This window comes from Trachypithecus francoisi, unplaced genomic scaffold (assembly GCF_009764315.1).
Source record: "Trachypithecus francoisi isolate TF-2019V2 unplaced genomic scaffold, Tfra_2.0 Lachesis_group21, whole genome shotgun sequence".
Taxonomy (NCBI): domain Eukaryota; kingdom Metazoa; phylum Chordata; class Mammalia; order Primates; family Cercopithecidae; genus Trachypithecus; species Trachypithecus francoisi.
In genome coordinates, this window is record NW_022681467.1 from 38,851,261 (window position 1) to 38,870,384 (window position 19,124).

General features: G+C 43.4%; 1 pseudogene; it reads left to right on the forward strand.

Annotated features, from left to right (window-relative positions):
• The first annotated feature begins 18,097 nt into the window (after window positions 1–18,097).
• LOC117068316 lies at window positions 18,098–18,722 on the forward strand (annotated as a pseudogene).
• The last annotated feature ends 402 nt before the right edge of the window (window positions 18,723–19,124 follow it).

The window sequence follows — 19,124 nt, forward strand, 5'->3', positions numbered from 1 at the left end:
CCAAGATTAGGCTATAAAAAGACTATGGTCCCATCTTGAGTGTATTCTTTCTTTCTCTTTCTGTCTCTCTTCTCATCATTTGCTCTGGGGGAAGTACCAGTTGCCATGTTATGAGGATACTCAGGCATGTGAGGGGTAAGGGAGAACCCCCCTTTAGGGAGGAACAGGGGACTTCTAGCAACCGTGTTGGTGATCTTGGAAGCAGAGCCTCTGTCCCATTGAGCCTCTCCAGATGACTGCAGTCCTGGCCAACAACCTGACTGCAATCTCATGAGCGACTCTGAGTCAAAACCACCCAGTGAATCCACTCCCAGATGCCTAACTCACAGAAACTGGGAAGTAATAAAAGTTTGTGGTTTTATGTTATGTTTGGGGTAATTTATTACACAGCAATAGGTAATTAACATGAGGGAGAAGTCCTAGATAATGTGAGTGCTTCCATCTGATCTGGGAAGTCAGAAAGAGCTTCCCCAAGGAAGTGATTGAGTAATGGGGGAGCAAGAAGGCTGAGAAGAGTAATTCAAGGAAAAGAGGTGACATGTGCAAGGGCCCTGGGGCAGGAAGGAGCATGCTGAGTTGGAAAGATTGAAGGAAACCAGTGTGGCTGCTGCTGCGTGGGGATCAAATGGGAACGTGATGTGGAATAAAGCCAGCATGAGGGGGACCTATCCACAGACAGCCTCAAGACATTGTCCAGGACTTTGATCTTTATCAAGAGAGAAATGGCAAGTCTTTGAAGAAACAGGTAGGTGACTTCATCAGACTTGTATTCCCTTCTTGTTCTTTCAACTGTCATCTCTTATCAAAGCATTCAGCTGACAACTTCCTCTCTCTGGGCATGTTTTGATTTCCACATATACTTTCTGCAAATAATGGAAATCACATAATCTAAAAAAAAAAAAAAAAGAAACCCTGCTTATAATTTGCAGTGCTAACTTCATGCTAACCCTCATTTTACCCCAGTGGCTGCCAGTCACTTGCCATCAGCTATTAGAGGGCAAGATAGACAAGGTTTGGGAAACATAGGATGAAGTCAGGGGCTCCCTTCGAGGTGAATCCCAAAAATCATATGCCGATGTTGGGGTGTATGTATATCTGTGCAGTTTTTAAAGGACAAAGTTGAGTTTTTATCATATTCTCAAGGGGATCTGTGTTCCCTAGAAGCCGAACCTGAAGCCAAGATTCAGGGTCATGGGAGTTACTGAGTCAGGACTCACAGGGGAAACTTTCAAGGAAAAGGAAGAGAAAAGAACCCAGCAATGGTGTGATCTTGGGTGATATGTAGCCCTGGGCTGATCCCCAGGGGGACACTGGAGAATAATCTATACACAGAATTACCCCATCCCATGGCGTGAGGTCAGCCTCTTATACTCCTACATCCACATCCCTCCATTATTGGCTGTGAGTTGCTTCCTACATCTCTGGAGATGATGTAGGTTTTCCAGATAAAATTAAGTATTTTTATTTGCTAAATATAGCAACCCTAAGAAAAGGGCAGCTACAAATCATTAATAGCCAACACTCACAGCAGCTCAGGGATGGCTCAGCAAAAGGGATCTTGGCAGGACACCAAAACAGTGTTAACCACAATCTGTGACCCTGAAAAGGTTCAAAACCCTCCATCTATAGGATGGAAATGGTTGGCTCGTCAGTAATGTCCTGGGAAACCATGATGAATTCCTCACACTTAGAACCTGCAATGGGGCCCCAGGAAACCAGGACAGAGCTGGCATCCAGTTGTGTTTGCACATCTGACTGACTCAAGTTTCCCAGAGAATCCAACCCAAATCCAGAACTTACAGCTTATCAGAGTGCAGGAAGAAGCCAACAGGCCAAAATCAACCTAAGCATCATTAAACTAAAAGTTGCACAAAGATTCTACAGAGGAACCACTGAAAGTTCAGACAACCAGGTCCCCTGTGTGGTTTTTTTTTTTTTTTTTTTGAGACGGAGTCTTGCTCTGTCACCCAGGCTGGAGTGCAGTGGCCGATCTCAGCTCACTGCAAGCTCCGCCCCCCGGGTTTACGCCATTCTCCTGCCTCAGCCTCCCAAGTAGCTGGGACTACAGGCGCCCACCACCTCGCCCAGCTAGTTTTTTGTATTTTTTAGTAGAGACAGGGTTTCACCGTATTAGCCAGGATGGTCTCGATCTCCTAACCTTGTGATCCACCCGTCTCAGCCTCCCAAAGTGCTGGGATTACAGGCTTGAGCCACCGCGCCCGGCCCCCTGTGTTATTTTAAGTGTGGGGTAGTACAATGGGAGTTAAAAGTAAAGATTCTGGATCCATACTATCCGAGTTCAAATCCCAGTGCCCCTGCTTACCAACTGTGTGACTCTAGGCAAACTGCATGACCTCTCTGGGCCTCAGTTTCTTATCTGTCAAATGGATATTATAATAATAGTCTATCTGTACCAGTATAGGATCAACTCAATCGATTTCTATAAACTGTTTAAAATTGTGCCTGCCTCAGAGTAGATATCAATAAATGTTTATGATTAATGTGATTATACAGTTATAAAAAGTGATATTTTTGTTATTAAAGTTATCTGAAACTTCCCAGATTAGCTCCTCCCAAAGGCCTGAAAACATCTTTCATACTACTGGGCAGCATCATTTGGCCATGAGCTTCCTGGGGGCGTGATGAGTGTCCTTCTCATCTTTGCATGGTGTTATGGACACATTGTTGGGTTTGATGAATATTTGATCAGTGGAGGCTGCCATTGCAGGAAGTGGCCAGGAAGGAAGTTTGCTGTCATTCAAGCCTGCCAGGCCCTTCCACTCCACCCTCCTTTACATCTCATGGTAGGTGCAACTGCATGTTTAAAAGCCATGACAAGTCACTCTTTGAGTTTGAAATTTCCAGGTGTGCAGTGGCGGGGGTTGGTCTAGGGAAAAATCTCTGACCACCGTGTATCGAGTCCTCCCTCTATGCCAAGCCCTGTACTAAACGTTTCATGAACATCACCTTGTTAACTCATCTCAACAACCCTATCTTCTTAATTTCCCTCGTACAGAAGAGGAAATGGAGGCTCAGCCACCTTCTCCAGGGCACGCAGCTAGGTTCTTTCATTCTCAGGCATAAGCCATAATCCAGCAGGAAGGACACATTCTTGCCAATGATGGCCAAGCTCCCTGAGATTGCGGGAGCTATTTGCAGGCAGGTGCTGAAGCCAAAACTCAAGAAGAGGAGACACTCGTATCCAGGCACCCTCTAGCTCACAGCCAGAGCTCATATTCTCCAAAGCTGGGCACAAGCCAAGAGAGAATAACGGACACCCCCGGGATTTCATAGGGATGTTGTAGAATCAGGGAGGTAGTCGAGCTAATACCACAAGAAGACAACAGTAAATACTGCTGGGCACAGTCATGCATACCTGTAGTCCCAGCTACTCAGGAGCCTCAGGTGGGAGGATTGCTCGAGCCCAAGAGTTCTGGGCTGTAGCACGCCATGGCAATCAGGTGTCCTCACTAAGTTTGGCATCAGTGTGGTAACCTCTGAGGAGGGGGGACCACAAGGTTGCCTAAGGAGGAGTGAACTGACCCAGGGAGAAAACGGAGCAGGTCAAAACTCCTGTGCAGATCAGTAGTGGGATCGCACCTGTGAATAGCCACAGCACTCCAGCCTAGGGAACATAGCAAGACCCCGTCTTTAAAAAATAATAATTAATTAATTGTAAATACTGCTTGCTGAGTACTTATTAAATGCTAGGCTTCACGCTAAGCCCCTGTCTTGGTTGAGTTCCTCAAAAACAGACTCTGAGACGAGAATTTGGTTGCAGAGTGTTTACTCGTGAGGTGGTCCCAGGAAGCACAGTGAGAGCCAGAAAATAAAACAGAAAAGAGAGAAAAGTCAATCAATGGTACAGTGATGAGTAGGTTGCCTCTGTGGACAACTAAGGCTAGGTCCTACCGGGGTCACTTTGGGAAGCTCTGTGTTACACACAGGAGAATTTTTCCACTGAGTGTGAGAAAGCTGGATATGGATCCACCAACTCCATCTTCCTCTGGTTGAGGGTCCCTTCTGGGACGTTAACTCCCTGGCACTTCTAAATGTCCTGTGCAAGTGTTGAGCACCCTTCTGAGCACCAGAGGAGCCCTTAGGCAGAGAGGATCACAGGTGCTTGAGGCTGGAAGCCATGGATGTGTGCAGGAACTGCCCAGGAAACTTGCAGGTGACAAGAGGGTCAAGGAAACGTTAGAAGGGTGCACCTCCTATAGCCTCTTTCATGCATTGTCTCACCAGCCCAGTGAGGTAGATACCATCGTGTGTCCATTTTAGAGATGAGAAAACTGAGACTGAGACTCAGCAAAATAAAATCTACTCAAGGTCACAGCTGATGAGCTAAGACTGAGTCCAGGCAGCCCGGTCCAGACCCCCTGGTCTAAGGCATCATACAACACTGAGGACTCCCCAGCCCGTGCTCTTTGACTCTACTGAACAGGCAACAATTGCACCAAACCCACAGGATTCCAGCCTCCTCTATTTGTTTATTTTACTGTATATAAGGCACATAACATGAGGCTTTGATATACATATACATAGTGAAATGGTTACTAGAGTCAGATGAATACACAGATCTATCATTTCACATAGCTATCCTTTGTGTGTATATGGCAAAAGCACCTAAAGTATACTCCTAGCAAAAATCCTGAATACAATACAATATTATTAACTATTGTCCTCATGTGACACTAGAACTCTAGACTTGTTCCTCCTACACCTCTGCACCTTTGTATCCTTTCACCTATATCTCCTCATTTTCTCTCCACCCCTTCCTTGCCCCACCCCTGGTAACAATCATTTCATTCTCTGTGTATTCGACTTTCCTTTAACTCCAAATCCTATATGTTCTCCACACAGGACTCATCCTACTGGCCAACAGTCTGGAGTAAGGGCTGGGGTTGGCCTTTATTCAACTGGAGTGCAAAGATGAACAGAGCTTGGGGGCAACTTCTTTGTCCTAACCAATGCCAACTCCATTTTGCCTTTTAAAAGGACTCCTGAAGTTGTTAGGGGAGGAAAAACCATCTCCAGATCAGAAGCTTACCTTGTGTGTCATATTTCAGACAACAGGAAGGAATTACCCCCAGTTCCCTCCAGCGGGGTGGAGAGAAACTCCTCCCCACCCCCACCGGAATAGTATAGTCAGTCTTAATCCCCCTACCTCTGGGAGATGCATGACTTGGATCCCTTTTCCAACGTTCTACTTGCGTGACATTGCTTATCTAACGTCACCTCCCTGAATTCTGTTTTCTCATCTTTAAAATGGAAATGATGATACTTGCCTCTTAGGGCTGTTGTGGGGATAAAATGAGATAATGGAGAGAGAGTTCTCCACACTGTGCCTGTCACATAATCATCACTCAAAAATAGATTCATTCCTCACCCCTCGCAATGCACCCTCCCTGGTATGCTCCTACCCTGTAATGGGGAAGCACTGGGCAGGTGTGACCTGAGAGCATATGTTTGTGGTGACAGATCCAGCAAGACAATAATTAAGAGTAACCTGCATGGTGTGTGTGTGTGTGTGTGTGTGTGTGTGTGTGTGTGATATGCTGCACTCAAAACCCATCCTTTCCCACCTCTAACCCCACGGGCTCGCCACAGTGATTACAGTGATTCTAAAGGATTCACCGAAACATGTTATAAGCCTTGATTACAATGAAAAAGCGATTTTCCTAAAGTGGATCTTCCATCTGTTGGAGGTAGCCAGGCCCCAGTGACAAAGAAGGAATTCCTGGAACTCTGCAAACTCGGGGTCTTTGGCATAAAGCCCACTCCTTCCTGCAGCCAGCCTGATTGACAAGGCTCTACATCCGTCCCCTCCCGGGCCTCGCTCCACAGCAGCAGCCCACAGAGCAGCCTTGGAAATGGACGATAAATGGTGCCTTTTTATTTATGAGCACTTTCCATTATGGGCATAATACCCCCATTCTTTCCCTGGTTTGTATATAAACATCTCAAAATAGGCTTATTTTAAAAGGACCTTGGGACACAATACCTCTGTTTGAGAGAGCGGCTGACGTGCCCACGCACGCTGAGAGCGGCTGGGTTGTTACTTGCTGGCCCCCTTTGCAAGAGCACTCGGCAGTCTTTTTGGGCAGAGAAAATAATTTGCCCAGGAGCCCACTTGGCCCTGGAAGTCCAGCGAGTGGACAAGGTTGCCTGCTACTCGAGATTCACACAATCGCCAGTCCTGGGGTCGGCAATTCCGGGACCCATGGCCACTGGTTCCATGATAATAATTCACATATGCAGAAGTCACATGTTGCCAAAGCCCTGGTCCCTGGCTTTTGCTCATTTACTCCTACCCACATTGAGTTCACAGTTAGAATATTTTTTTAAGTTGAGACCGAGTCTCACCCTGTCACCCAGGCTGGAGTGCAGTGGCACAATCTTGGCTCACTACAACCTCTGTTTCCTGAGTTCAAGCAATTCTCCCACCTCAGCCTCCCAAGTAGCTGGGATTACAGGCACGTGCCACCATATTTGGCTAATTTTTTTATTTTTAGTAGAGGCGGGGTTTCACCACATTGGCCAGACTGGTCTTGAACCCCTAATCTCAAGTGATCCACCCACCTCGGCCTCCCAAAGTGCTGAGATTACAGGCATGAGCCACTGCGCCCTGCCTGTTGTTAGAATTCTTTAGAGGAGAAAACTTCATCCCTGAGGTATTTTTTAAATACCTTAAGCGCCATCCCAGAAAAACTGGCAGAGGTGGAGCTTGGATACATTGTCAAAATGGTGAAAGTTAATCATTCATTTGCAAATCCACCTGAAATCACTATCCTTGATTTGCCTCAATTATAATGTCACTGCAAAGACCTCTTCACCCTCCTCTCACTGCCTCACCCCAAGAAGCCCATTGCATTGCTGTGTTTCTCTCATGAATGAAGCTTGGAGTCTCTTGGCCAAGGGCAAAAAGGATGGTCTGACCCCCAGGGGCTCTGGCCAGGCCTTTACGGAGCTAAAAAGAATAGCACCTTTTCCCAGTCTCAATGCAGAGAGTACAGTGGTTTTTTGCTTTTGTGATCTATTTTGAAATACCAGGCATAATTTGTATTCTATTTAGCAAACCTTTATATGGCACTTATTATGTGCCAGCTGTTGTTCCAAATGCATTTCAAATCTTAACTCGTTTAATCTTCATAACACCCTTCTGAGATAGATCTTCTTACTGGGGAATTCGGGGAATTTGTAGATGAGGAACTGAAGCAGAGACGCTTAAGTAACTGTCTCGAAGTCACACAGCCAGTATGTAGAAGAGCTAGAGTTTGAACTTGGCCTGGTTCCAGAGTCTGTGCTTTCCTAACCACTACATTATATTCTTCAATGTTAGTGTCTATAATTCAGGTGATCGTGCGTGGTCACTTACCAGGAAAGAAATGTCTATGTTTTGGACACAGGAAGCACCAACATTGAATGGGCCCTACGATATACCAGGCTTTGTTCCTAGGGCTTCAATATGCTATCTTACTACTTTCCAACAGTCTTAGGAGGCAGGTGCTGTAATTTCCAGCCTACAAATGAATTAATCAAGACTGAAAGCACAAACCAGAATAGGAATTTCAGTACCCTGACTGGTATATAAAGGGGCCACTCAACAAATACAAAACCAATTAATTAACGTCTAAGTATAGAATCAGAAACACAGCTGCTATGCCGTGGAGCCTAAATTTGAGCCCAGTTTTATCTGACCTTCACCTAAAATCTGACCAGGATATCCCCAGGTAACACAATTAGACAAATGCAGACAGTAAGTTATTTTTATAAAATTATCAATATTAACATAAATAGAAATGTATTAATATGTGTTTATAATACATTATATATTCATTACATAAATATTAAAATCTTAGCATAGAGATTAACTGATTTCTAGTTATTGAGGATAAGAAATTCATCGTCAATATTGCTTCATCTAACCTTTTTTTTTTTTTTTTTTTTTTTTTTTTTTTTTGAGACGGAGTCTCACTCTGTCGCCCAGGTTGGAGTGCAGTGGCGCCATCTCGGCTCACTGCAAGCTCCGCCTCCCGGGTTTAGGCCATTCTCCCGCCTCAGCCTCCCGAGTAACTGGGACTACAGGTGCCCGCCACCTCGCCCGGCTAGTTTTTTTGTATTTTTTAGTAGAGACGGGGTTTCACCATGTTAGCCAGGATGGTCTCGATCTCCTGACCTCGTGATCCGCCTGTCTCGGCCTCCCAAAGTGCTGGGATTACAGGCTTGAGCCACCACGCCCGGCCTAACCTAATATTTCTTATTTTGCTTTAAAGAGTGTAACTTTCTTTTTTATTTTTCTGTTTTTCTAATTTTAATTTTTATCCACACATAATAGTTGCACATATCTCTGGGATACACATGATATTTTGATACGAACATGCAACGCGTAATGACCAAATCAGGATAATTGGGATATGCATAACCTTAAACATTCATTTCTTCATGTTAGAAACATTCTCATTCCACTCTTACAGTTATTTGGAAATATACAATAAAATTACTGTTAACTATAGTCACCCTATTGTGTTACTGAACACCAGATCTTATTCCTTCTCTCTCACTGTATTTTTATACCCTTTAACCAACCCTTCTTTATCCCTGTAACCCCATCACCCTTCCCAGCCTCTGTTTTTTTTTTTTTTTCTTTCTTTCTTTTCTTTTTTTTTTTTTTTTCTTTCTTTCTTTTTCTTTTTTTTTTTTTTTCTGAGAAGGAGTCTCACTCTGTCACCCAGGCTGGAGCACAGTAGCGCAATCTCGGCCCACTGCAAATTCCATCTCCCGGGTTCAAGCAATTCTCTGCCTCAGCCTCCCACCAGCCTCTGTTAATCATCATTCTTCTCTCTGTCTCCATGAGATCAATTGTTTAAATCCACATGAATATATTTTGGTATATGGTATGGATTATACTTTTATAAATAAGGCATATATACATATATATATAATTAAAGTTATGCATATCTCCAAATAGTTAACTGTCTTACCATCATTAACTGAATAATCCATTATTTTTCCCCACCTTACTCTTATAGTAAACTCTTTTTTAGCTTTCTATTTGAAATCATTTTAAGCTTTCAGAAAATTTGCAAAAATAAAATTGAGAGTTCCTTTATGCCTCTCCCCCAGCTTCCCCTAATATTAAGAACTTATGTAACCATAGTGCAAAAAGAAAACCAAAAACAAATAAAAAAAAAAACTGGAAAATTAACATAACTAATCTGCAGACCTTATTTGATTTTCACCAGTTTTCCCATTAATGTTCTTTCTCTGTTCCAGGATCCAATCCAAGATCCTCCATTGCCTTGAGTTACCATGAGTTCTCAGTTTCCTCCAATCAGACAGTTCCTTGGTCTTCCATCTTTCATGACCTTGACTCTTTGAGAAGGTACTGACCAACTACTTTGTAAAACATCCCTTAATTTGCATTGCCTAATGTTTTCTTGGGGTTAGATTGAGGGTATGCACTGGGGGCACAAATATCGTAGAAGCAATGTGCCTTTCACAGTGCAGGAAGGCATGATGGTGCAATACACGAGGTGGCAGACGATGTCCCTTCACCTGTGATATTAAACTTGATCACTCGGTTAAGGTGGTGCCTGCCAGGTTTCTACACTGTGATGTTACTACTTTTCCTCTTAGTAAATAATAAATATCTTGTGGGGAAATATTTTGAGATAATGCAAATATCTTGTTCTCATCATACTAAATACTAATTTTAGCATCTGTTGATATACCTGCCTGTGACAATTGTTATCGCAGTATTTGCCTACTGGGGATTTTCTATTTCCATCATTGCTCTACAACTATTCATCAAAATTCCTCTGCAAGGAAGAACTGTCCCTTCTCCCCCAGTACATATAATTATTTATATCAGTATGGATTTATGAATATCTATTTTCTTCCGTGGGTTATAATCCAATTTTTTTTTTTTTATTATACTTTAAGTTCTAGGGTACATGTGCATAACGTTTATATCATGTATAACTCCCCAATGCAATCCCTCCCTCCTCCCCCCTCCCCATCATAGGCCCCAGTGTGTGATGTTCCCCTTCCCGAGTCCAAGTGATCTCATTGTTCAGTTCCCACCTATGAGTGAGAACATGCGGTGTTTGGTTTTCTCTTCTTGTGATAGTTTGCTAAGAATGATGGTTTCCAGCTGCATCCATGTCCCTACAAAGGACGCAAACTCATCCTTTTTGATGGCTGCATAGTATTCCATGGTGTATATGTGCCACATTTTCTTAATCCAGTCTGTCACAGATGGACATTGGGTTGATTCCAAGTCTTTGCTATTGTGAATAGTGCCGCAATAAACAACGTGTGCATGTGTCTTTGTAGTAGAGTAATTATAATCCTTTGGGTATATACCCAGTAGTGGGATGGCTGGGTCATATGGTACATCTAGTTCTAGATCCTTGAGGAATCGCCATACTGTTTTCCATAATGGTTGAACTAGTTTACAATCCCACCAACAGTGTAAAAGTGTTCCTATTTCTCCACATCCTCTCCAACACCTGTTGTTTCCTGACTTCTTAATGATTGCCATTCTAACTGGTGTGAGATGGTATCTCATTGTGGTTTTGATTTGCATTTCTCTGATGGCCAGTGATGATGAGCATTTTTTCATGTGTCTGTTGGCTGTATGGATGTCTTCTTTTGAGAAATGTCTGTTCATATCCTTTCCCCACTTTTTGATGGGGTTGTTTGCTTTTTTCTTGTATATTTGTTTGAGTTCTTGGTAGATTCTGGATATTAGCCCTTTGTCAGATGAGTAGGTTGCAAAAATTTTTTCCCATTCTGTAGGTTGCCTGTTCACTCTGATGGTAGTTTCTTTGGCTGTGCAAAAGCTCTTTAGTTTAATTAGATCCCATGTGTCAATTTTGGCTTTTGCTGCCGTTGCTCTTGGTGTTTTAGACATGAAGTCCTTGCCCATGCCTATGTCCTGAATGGTACTACCTAGATTTTCTTCTAGGGTTTTTATGGTATTAGGTCTAACATTTAAGTCTCTAATCCATCTTGAATTAATTTTCGTATAAGGGGTAAGGAAAGGATCCAGTTTCAGCTTTCTACTTATGGCTAGCCAATTTTCCCAGCACCATTTATTAAATAGGGAATCCTTTCCCCATTTCTTGTTTCTCTCAGGTTTGTCAAAGATCAGATGGCTGTAGATGTGTGGTATTATTTCTGAGGACTCTGTTCTGTTCCATTGGTCTATATCTCTGTTGTGGTACCAGTACCATGCTGTTTTGGTTACTGTAGCCTTGTAGTATAGTTTGAAGTCAGGTAGCGTGACGCCTCCAGCTTTGTCCTTTTGACTTAGGATTGTCTTGGCAATGCGGGCTCTTTTTTGGTTCCATATGAACTTTAAAGCCGTTTTTTCCAATTCTGTGAAGAAAGTCATTGGTAGCTTGATGGGGATGGCATTGAATCTATAAATCACCTTGGGCAGTATGGCCATTTTCACGATATTGATTCTTCCTATCCATGAGCATGGTATGTTCTTCCATTTGTTTGTGTCCTCTTTGATTTCACTGAGCAGTGGTTTGTAGTTCTCCTTGAAGAGGTCCTTTACATCCCTTGTAAGCTGGATTCCTAGGTATTTGATTCTCTTTGAAGCAATTGTGAATGGAAGTTGATTCCTGATTTGGCTCTCTGCTTGTCTGTTACTGGTGTATAAGAATGCTTGTGATTTTTGCACATTAATTTTGTATCCTGAGACTTTGCTGAAGTTGCTTATCAGCTTAAGCAGATTTTGGGCTGAGACAATGGGGTTTTCTAAATATACAATCATGTCATCTGCAAACAGGGACAATTTGACTTCTTCTTTTCCTAACTGGATACCCTTGATTTCTTTCTCTTGCCTGATTGCCCTAGCCAGAACTTCCAACACTATGTTGAATAGGAGTGGTGAGAGAGGGCATCCCTGTCTTGTGCCAGTTTTCAAAGGGAATTTTTCCAGTTTTTGCCCATTCAGTATGATATTAGCTGTGGGTTTGTCATAAATAGCTCTTATTATTTTGAGGTACGTTCCATCAATACCAAATTTATTGAGCGTTTTTAGCATAAAGGGCTGTTGAATTTTGTCAAAAGCCTTTTCTGCATCTATTGAGATAATCATGTGGTTCTTGTCTTTGGTTCTGTTTATATGCTGGATTACGTTTATTGATTTGCGAATGTTGAACCAGCCTTGCATCCCAGGGATGAAGCCCACTTGATCATGGTGGATAAGCTTTTTGATGTGCTGCTGAATCCGGTTTGCCAGTATTTTATTGAGGATTTTTGCATCGATGTTCATCAGGGATATTGGTCTAAAATTCTCTCTTTTTGTTGTGTCTCTGCCAGGCTTTGGTATCAGGATGATGTTGGCCTCATAAAAAGAGTTAGGGAGGATTCCCTCTTTTTCTATTGATTGAAATAGTTTCAGAAGGAATGGTACCAGCTCCACCTTGTACCTCTGGTAGAATTCAGCTGTGAATCCATCTGGTCCTGGACTTTTTTGGTGGGTAGGCTATTAATTGTTGCCTCAATTTCAGAGCCTGCTATTGGTCTATTCAGGGATTCAACTTCTTCCTGGTTTAGTCTTGGGAGAGTGTAAGTGTCCAGGAAATTATCCATTTCTTCTAGATTTTCTAGTTGATTTGCGTAGAGGTGTTTATAGTATTCTCTGATGGTAGTTTGTATTTCTGTGGGGTCGGTGGTGATATCCCCTTTATCATTTTTTATTGCGTCTATTTGATTCCTCTCTCTTTTCTTCTTTATTAGTCTAGCTAGCGGTCTGTCAATTTTGTTGATCTTTTCAAAAAACCAACTCCTGGATTCATTGATTTTTTGGAGGGTTTTTTGTGTCTCTATCTCCTTCAGTTCTGCTCTGATCTTAGTTATTTCTTGCCTTCTGCTAGCTTTTGAATGTGTTTGCTCTTGCCTCTCTAGTTCTTTTAATTGTGATGTTAGAGTGTCAATTTTAGATCTTCCTGCTTTCTCTTGTGGGCATTTAGTGCTATAAATTTCCCTCTACACACTGCTTTAAATGTGTCCCAGAGATTCTGGTATGTTGTATCTTTGTTCTCATTGGTTTCAAAGAACATCTTTATTTCTGCTTTCATTTCGTTATGTACCCAGTAGTCATTCAGGAGCAGGTTGTTCAGTTTCCATGTAGTTGAGCGGTTTGGATTGAGTTTCTTAGTCCTGAGTTCTAGTTTGATTGCACTGTGGTCTGAGAGACAGTTTGTTATAATTTCTGTTCTTGTACATTTGCTGAGGAGTGCTTTACTTCCAATTATGTGGTCAATTTTGGAATAAGTGCGATGTGGTGCTGAGAAGAATGTATATTCTGTTGATTTGGGGTGGAGAGTTCTATAGATGTCTATTAGGTCCGCTTGGTGCAGAGATGAGTTCAATTCCTGGATATCCTTGTTAACTTTCTGTCTCGTTGATCTGTCTAATGTTGACAGTGGAGTGTTGAAGTCTCCCATTATTATTGTATGGGAGTCTAAGTCTCTTGTAGGTCTCTAAGGACTTGCTTTATGAATCTGGGTGCTCCTGTATTGGGTGCATATATATTTAGGAGAGTTAGCTCTTCCTGTTGAATTGATCCCTTTACCATGATGTAATGGCCTTCTTTGTCTCTTTTGATCTTTGATGGTTTAAAGTCTGTTTTATCAGAGACTAGGATTGCAACCCCTGCTTTTTTTTGTTCTCCATTTGCTTGGTAGATCTTCCTCCATCCCTTTATTTTGAGCCTATGTATGTCTCTGCATGTGAGATGGGTCTCCTGAATACAGCAGACTGATGGGTCTTGACTCTTGATCCAGTTTGCCAGTCTGTGTCTTTTAATTGGAGCATTTAGTCCATTGACATTTAAGGTTAATATTGTTATGTGTGAACTTGATCCTGTCATTATGATATTAACTGGTTATTTTGCTCGTTAGTTGATGCAGTTTCTTCCTAGCCTCGATGGTCTTTACATTTTGGCATGTTTTTGCAATGGCTGGTACCGCTTGTTCCTTTCCATGTTTAGGGCTTCCTTCAGGTCTCTTGTAAGGCAGGCCTGGTGGTGACAAAATCTCTAAGCATTTGCTTATCTGTAAAGGATTTTATTTCTCCTTCACTGATGAAGCTTAGTTTGGCTGGATATGAAATTCTGGGTTGAAAATTCTTTTCTTTAAGAACGTTGAATATTGGCCCCCACTCTCTTCTGGCTTGTAGAGTTTCTGCCGAGAGGTCTGCTGTTATTCTGATGGGCTTCCCTTTGTGGGTAACCCGACCTTTCTCTCTGGCTGCCCTTAAGATTTTTTCCTTCATTTCAACTTTGGTGAATCTGGCAATTATGTGTCTTGGAGTTGCTCTTCTGGAGGAGTATCTTTGTGGCGTTCTCTGTATTTCCTGAATTTGAATGTTGGCCTGCCCTACTAGGTTGGGGAAGTTCTCCTGGATGATATCCTGAAGAGTGTTTTCCAACTTGGTTCCATTTTCCCCCTCACTTTCAGGCACCCCAATCAGACGTAGATTTGGTCTTTTTACATAATCCCATACTTCTTGCAGGCTTTGTTCATTTCTTTTTCTTCTTTTTCTTTTGGTTTCTCTTCTCGCTTCATTTCATTCATTTGATCCTCAATCGCTGATACTCTTTCTTCCAGTTGATCGAGTCGGTTACTGAAGCTTGTGCATTTGTCACGTATTTCTCGTGTCATGGTTTTCATCTCTGTCATTTCGTTTATGATCTTCTCTGCATTAATTAATCTAGCTGTCAATTCTTCCACTTTTTTTCAAGATTTTTAGTTTCTTTGCGCTGGGTACGTAATTCCTCCTTTAGCTCTGAGAGGTTTGATGGAGTGAAGCCTTCTTCTCTCATCTCGTCAAAGTCATTCTCTGACCAGCTTTGATCCATTGCTGGCGATGGGCTGCGCTCCTTTGCAGGGGGAGATGCGCTCTTATTTTTTGAATTTCCAGCTTTTCTGCCCTGCTTCTTCCCCATCTTTGTGGTTTTATCTGTCTCTGGACTTTGTTGATGGTGACGTACGGATGGGGTTTTGGTATAGGTGTCCTTCCTGTTTGATAGTTTTCCGTCTGACAGTCAGAAGGACTGTCTGTTGGTCTGTTGGAGATTGCTTGAGGTCCACTCCAGACCCTGTTTGCCTGGGTATCAGCAGCAGAGGTTGCCGAAGATAGAATATTGCTGAACAGCGAGTGTACCTGTCTGATTCTTTCTTTGGAAGTTTCCTCTCAGGGGTGACGCCACCCTGTGAGGTGTGGGGTGTCAGACTGCCCCTAGTGGGGGATGTCTCCCAGCTAGGCTACTCAGGGGTCAGGGACCCACCTGAGCAGGCAGTCTGTCCGTTCTCGGATCTCAACCTCCGCGTTAGGAGATCCACGGCTCTCCCCAAAGCTGTCAGACAGAGTCGTTCGCGTCTGCACCGCCCCCGCTCTTTCCCCTAATGGGCTGCAGCTGTGCGCTGTCCGCAGAGGTAGAGTCTACAGAGACAGGCAGGCTTCCTTGAGCTGCTGTGAGCTCCACCCAGTTCGAGCTTCCCAGCGGCTTTGTTTACCTACTTAAGCCTCAGCAATGGCGGGCGCCCCTCCCCCAGCCTCGCTGCTGCCTTGCGGATAGATCACCGCAGACGGCTGTGTTAGCAGTGAGGGAGGCTCCGTGGGCGTGGGACCCTCCCGGCCAGGTGTGGGATATATTCTCCTGGTGTGCCTGTTTCCTTAAAGCGCAGTATTGGGGTGGGAGTTACCCGATTTTCCAGGTGTTGTGTGTCTCAGTTCCCCTGGCTAGGAAAAAGGGATTCCTTTCCCCCTTGCGCTTCCAGGTGAGGCGATGCCTTGCCCTGCTTCAGCTCACGCTGGTCAGGCTGCAGCAGCTGACCAGCACCGATTGTCCGGCACTCCCTAGCGAGATGACCCCAGTACCTCAGTTGAAAACGCAGAAATCACCGGTCTTCTGTGTCACTCGCGCTGGGAGTTGGAGACTGGAGCTGCTCCTATTCGGCCATCTTGCTCCGCCCCTCATAATCCAATTATTACAGTAAATTCTAACATACCCTGTTTTCTCTTGCTGAATTTACTATTCTATTTCATGGGTATTTTGGTATATTCCTGCCCCAGTAAAACACTATCTTAATCATTACAGCTTTATAATACATATTAGAATTTTTACATTGAAGTTCCCTTCTCACTGTCATTATTTTTCCAAGAATTCCTGGGTGGCTTTTTCCTATTTATCTTTGCAGATGAGTTTTTAAATAGTTTTGTCAACTTACACAGCCCTAAGGGCATTAGGTTGAAATTGCATTCAATTCAAGAACTAATTTGGGGAAAATTGTTTTCTTTACAATACTGTCTTCCCATCCCATCCAAAAACACGATATGCCTTTCCATTGATTTAAGTCAGCTTTCAAATGCCTCTATGAAACTTTGTCATTTATTTCATGTAGGTATTATACTTTTTGGTTAGAAAATTCCTAGAGTCCTTTTTCCCTCAGGGTTTTTTTTTTTTTTTTTTTTTTTTTGAGACAAAGTCTCGCTCCGTCGCCAGGCTGGAGTGCAGTGGCATGATCTTGACTCACTGCAATATTCACCTCCCAGGTTGAAGTGATTCTCCTGCCTCAGTCACTTGAGTAGCTGGGATTACAGGCATGCATCACCACACCCAGCTAATTTTTTTTTCTTTTTTTTTTTTTTTTTGTATTTTTAGTAGAAATGGGGTTTCACCATGTTGGCCAGGATGGTCTCGATCTTCTGACCTCATGATCTGCCCACCTTGGCCTCCCAAAGTGCTGGGATTACAGGAATAAACCACCATGCCAGGCATGGATCTAAAGTTTTAGTTTATTAATTTACTCAACAGTTATTTATTGAGCATCTACCAGGCACTGATGCAAGAAATGGGGAGTCAACTTTGTTCTGGGCCTCACAGATCTTAAATTCTGACAGGTCAGACAAAGAACAGAAAAACAAGTAAATATTTATAAGTAAGATTGTTATTTATCATAAGGCGGTATCAATGCTCTATACAACACTAAAGCAACATTGGGAAAAGCAAAATGAAAGGAAGAGGGTGTTATCTTAGACATGGCCATTGGGAAAGCCTCTCTGCAGGGGTGATATTTGAGCAAAAACCTGAATAAAATGGAAGAGTGAGTCAAGAAACCATCTGGACAAAGAGCATTCCAGGTAGAGAAAATAGCCTGTGCAAAGGTCCTGTGGCAGAAATTAGTTTGGCAGTTTTGAAGCATGGCAAGGCCGGGGTGGCTGGAACAGAGTGAGGGAGTGCAGAGTAGGACAGGGGGTCAGAGAGTTGGGCAGAGGGCAAGCCATGCAAGGCCTTGAGGCTCTGGTAAGGAGAGTGTAGTGTAGTCTAAGTGTGATGAGAATCACAGAAGCAGGGATTCCAGTAAGAAGGCCCCAGAGGTCATCCAGCTGAGAGAGGACAGTGGCCAGGACCAAGGCAGAAACCGTGGAATGGTCAGAAGCAGTCAAATCGTTGACACATTTTTAAAGCTGCCCTGGCAGGACTACTAACAGGTTCAATGTTAGGAGTGAAGGATGATGAGCATGATGGAAATGTACCAAATCCTCACTGAGCATATATTTCAGGCCTCTCACATTTATCCTCAAGGATCCAGACTCAGCCAACACTTTGTAACACTCATATAGTTAATGCATAAGGTCATAGCTAATTTAACAGACTGCTCTTTGACATTAAAAAGGAAAAAAAAAAAAAAAAGAGGCCAGGTGTGGTGACTCAAGCCTATAATCTCAGCACTTTGGGAGGCCAAGGCGAGAGAAACGCCTGAGCTCAGGAGTTCAAAAGCAGCCTAGACAACATGGTGAAACCCCATTTCTACAAAAAATACAAAAATTAGCATGCATACGGTGGCATGCACCTGCAATCACAGCTACTCGGGAGGCTGAAATGGGAGGATCATTTGATGCCTGCCAGTCAAGGATGCAGTGAGCCATGATTGTGCCACTGCACTCCAGCCCTGATGACAGAGCAAGACCCTCTCTCAAATAAAAATAAAAATAAAAATAAAAGAAAAAGAAAAAAAAAAGCTTTTAAAACATCGCCGTCACCAGCAGTCCTGTACTATCAGCCATGGTCAACCCCACCGCGTTCTTTGACATCAAGCTGTTTGCAAACAAGTTGCCAAAGACAGCAGAAAATTGTCATGCTCTGAGCATTGGAGAGAAAGGATTTGGTTATAAGGGTTCCTGCTTTCACAGAATTATTCCAGAGTTTATGTGTCAGGGTGGTGACTTTACATGCCATAATGGCACTGGTGGCAAGTCCATCTGTGGGGAGAAACTTGATGATGAGAACTTCATCCTGAAGCATCTAGGTCCTGGCATGTTGTCCATGGCAAATACTGGACCCAACACAAACGGTTCTCAGTTTTTCATCGGCACTGCCAAGACTGGTTGGATGGCAAGCATGTGGTCTTCGGCAAGGTGAAAGAAGGCATGAAGATTGTGGAGGCCGTGGAGCACTTTGGGTCCCGGAATGGCAAGACCAGCAAGAAGATCACCTTTGCTGACTGTAGACAACTTCAATAAGTTTGACTTGTGTTTTAACCACCAGCCTATTCCTTCTGTAGCTCAGGAGAGCACCCTCCACCCCATTTGCTCGCAGTATCCTAGAGTCTCTGTGCTCTCACTGCGGTTCCCTGTGGGTTCCATATTTTCCTGGTTCCCTTCCATGCCTAGCTGAGTTGCAGACTTAAGTTTATGAAATAAAAACTAAGTAACAACAACAACAACAAAAGACAGGCTCTGTTTGCTCGATCCTGTTTTGGGCCATAAAATAAATCACCATACTCCTGGGGATAATCAAGATAGCAGCTGAATTATGTCGAATATGCTGTGATGTAATAGAGAGAACTTAGAGCTAGGAGGCAGGTGCTCTGGGCAAACCTGAGCACATCACTCAGCCTCTCCGGCCTCAGATGCCTCACGTACAATGAAATGATCAAACTGGATCCAGCTGGATCCCCTGGAGGTTTCTCCTAGTCCAGGCATTCCAGACTCTCTATAAAGTGCATTATCACAGGGACCTGAGTCAAGGATAGTAACTAGGACTGGACAAGCAAGAGACAAGAGCCCCAGTTCCCTCCCATCACCCCCAA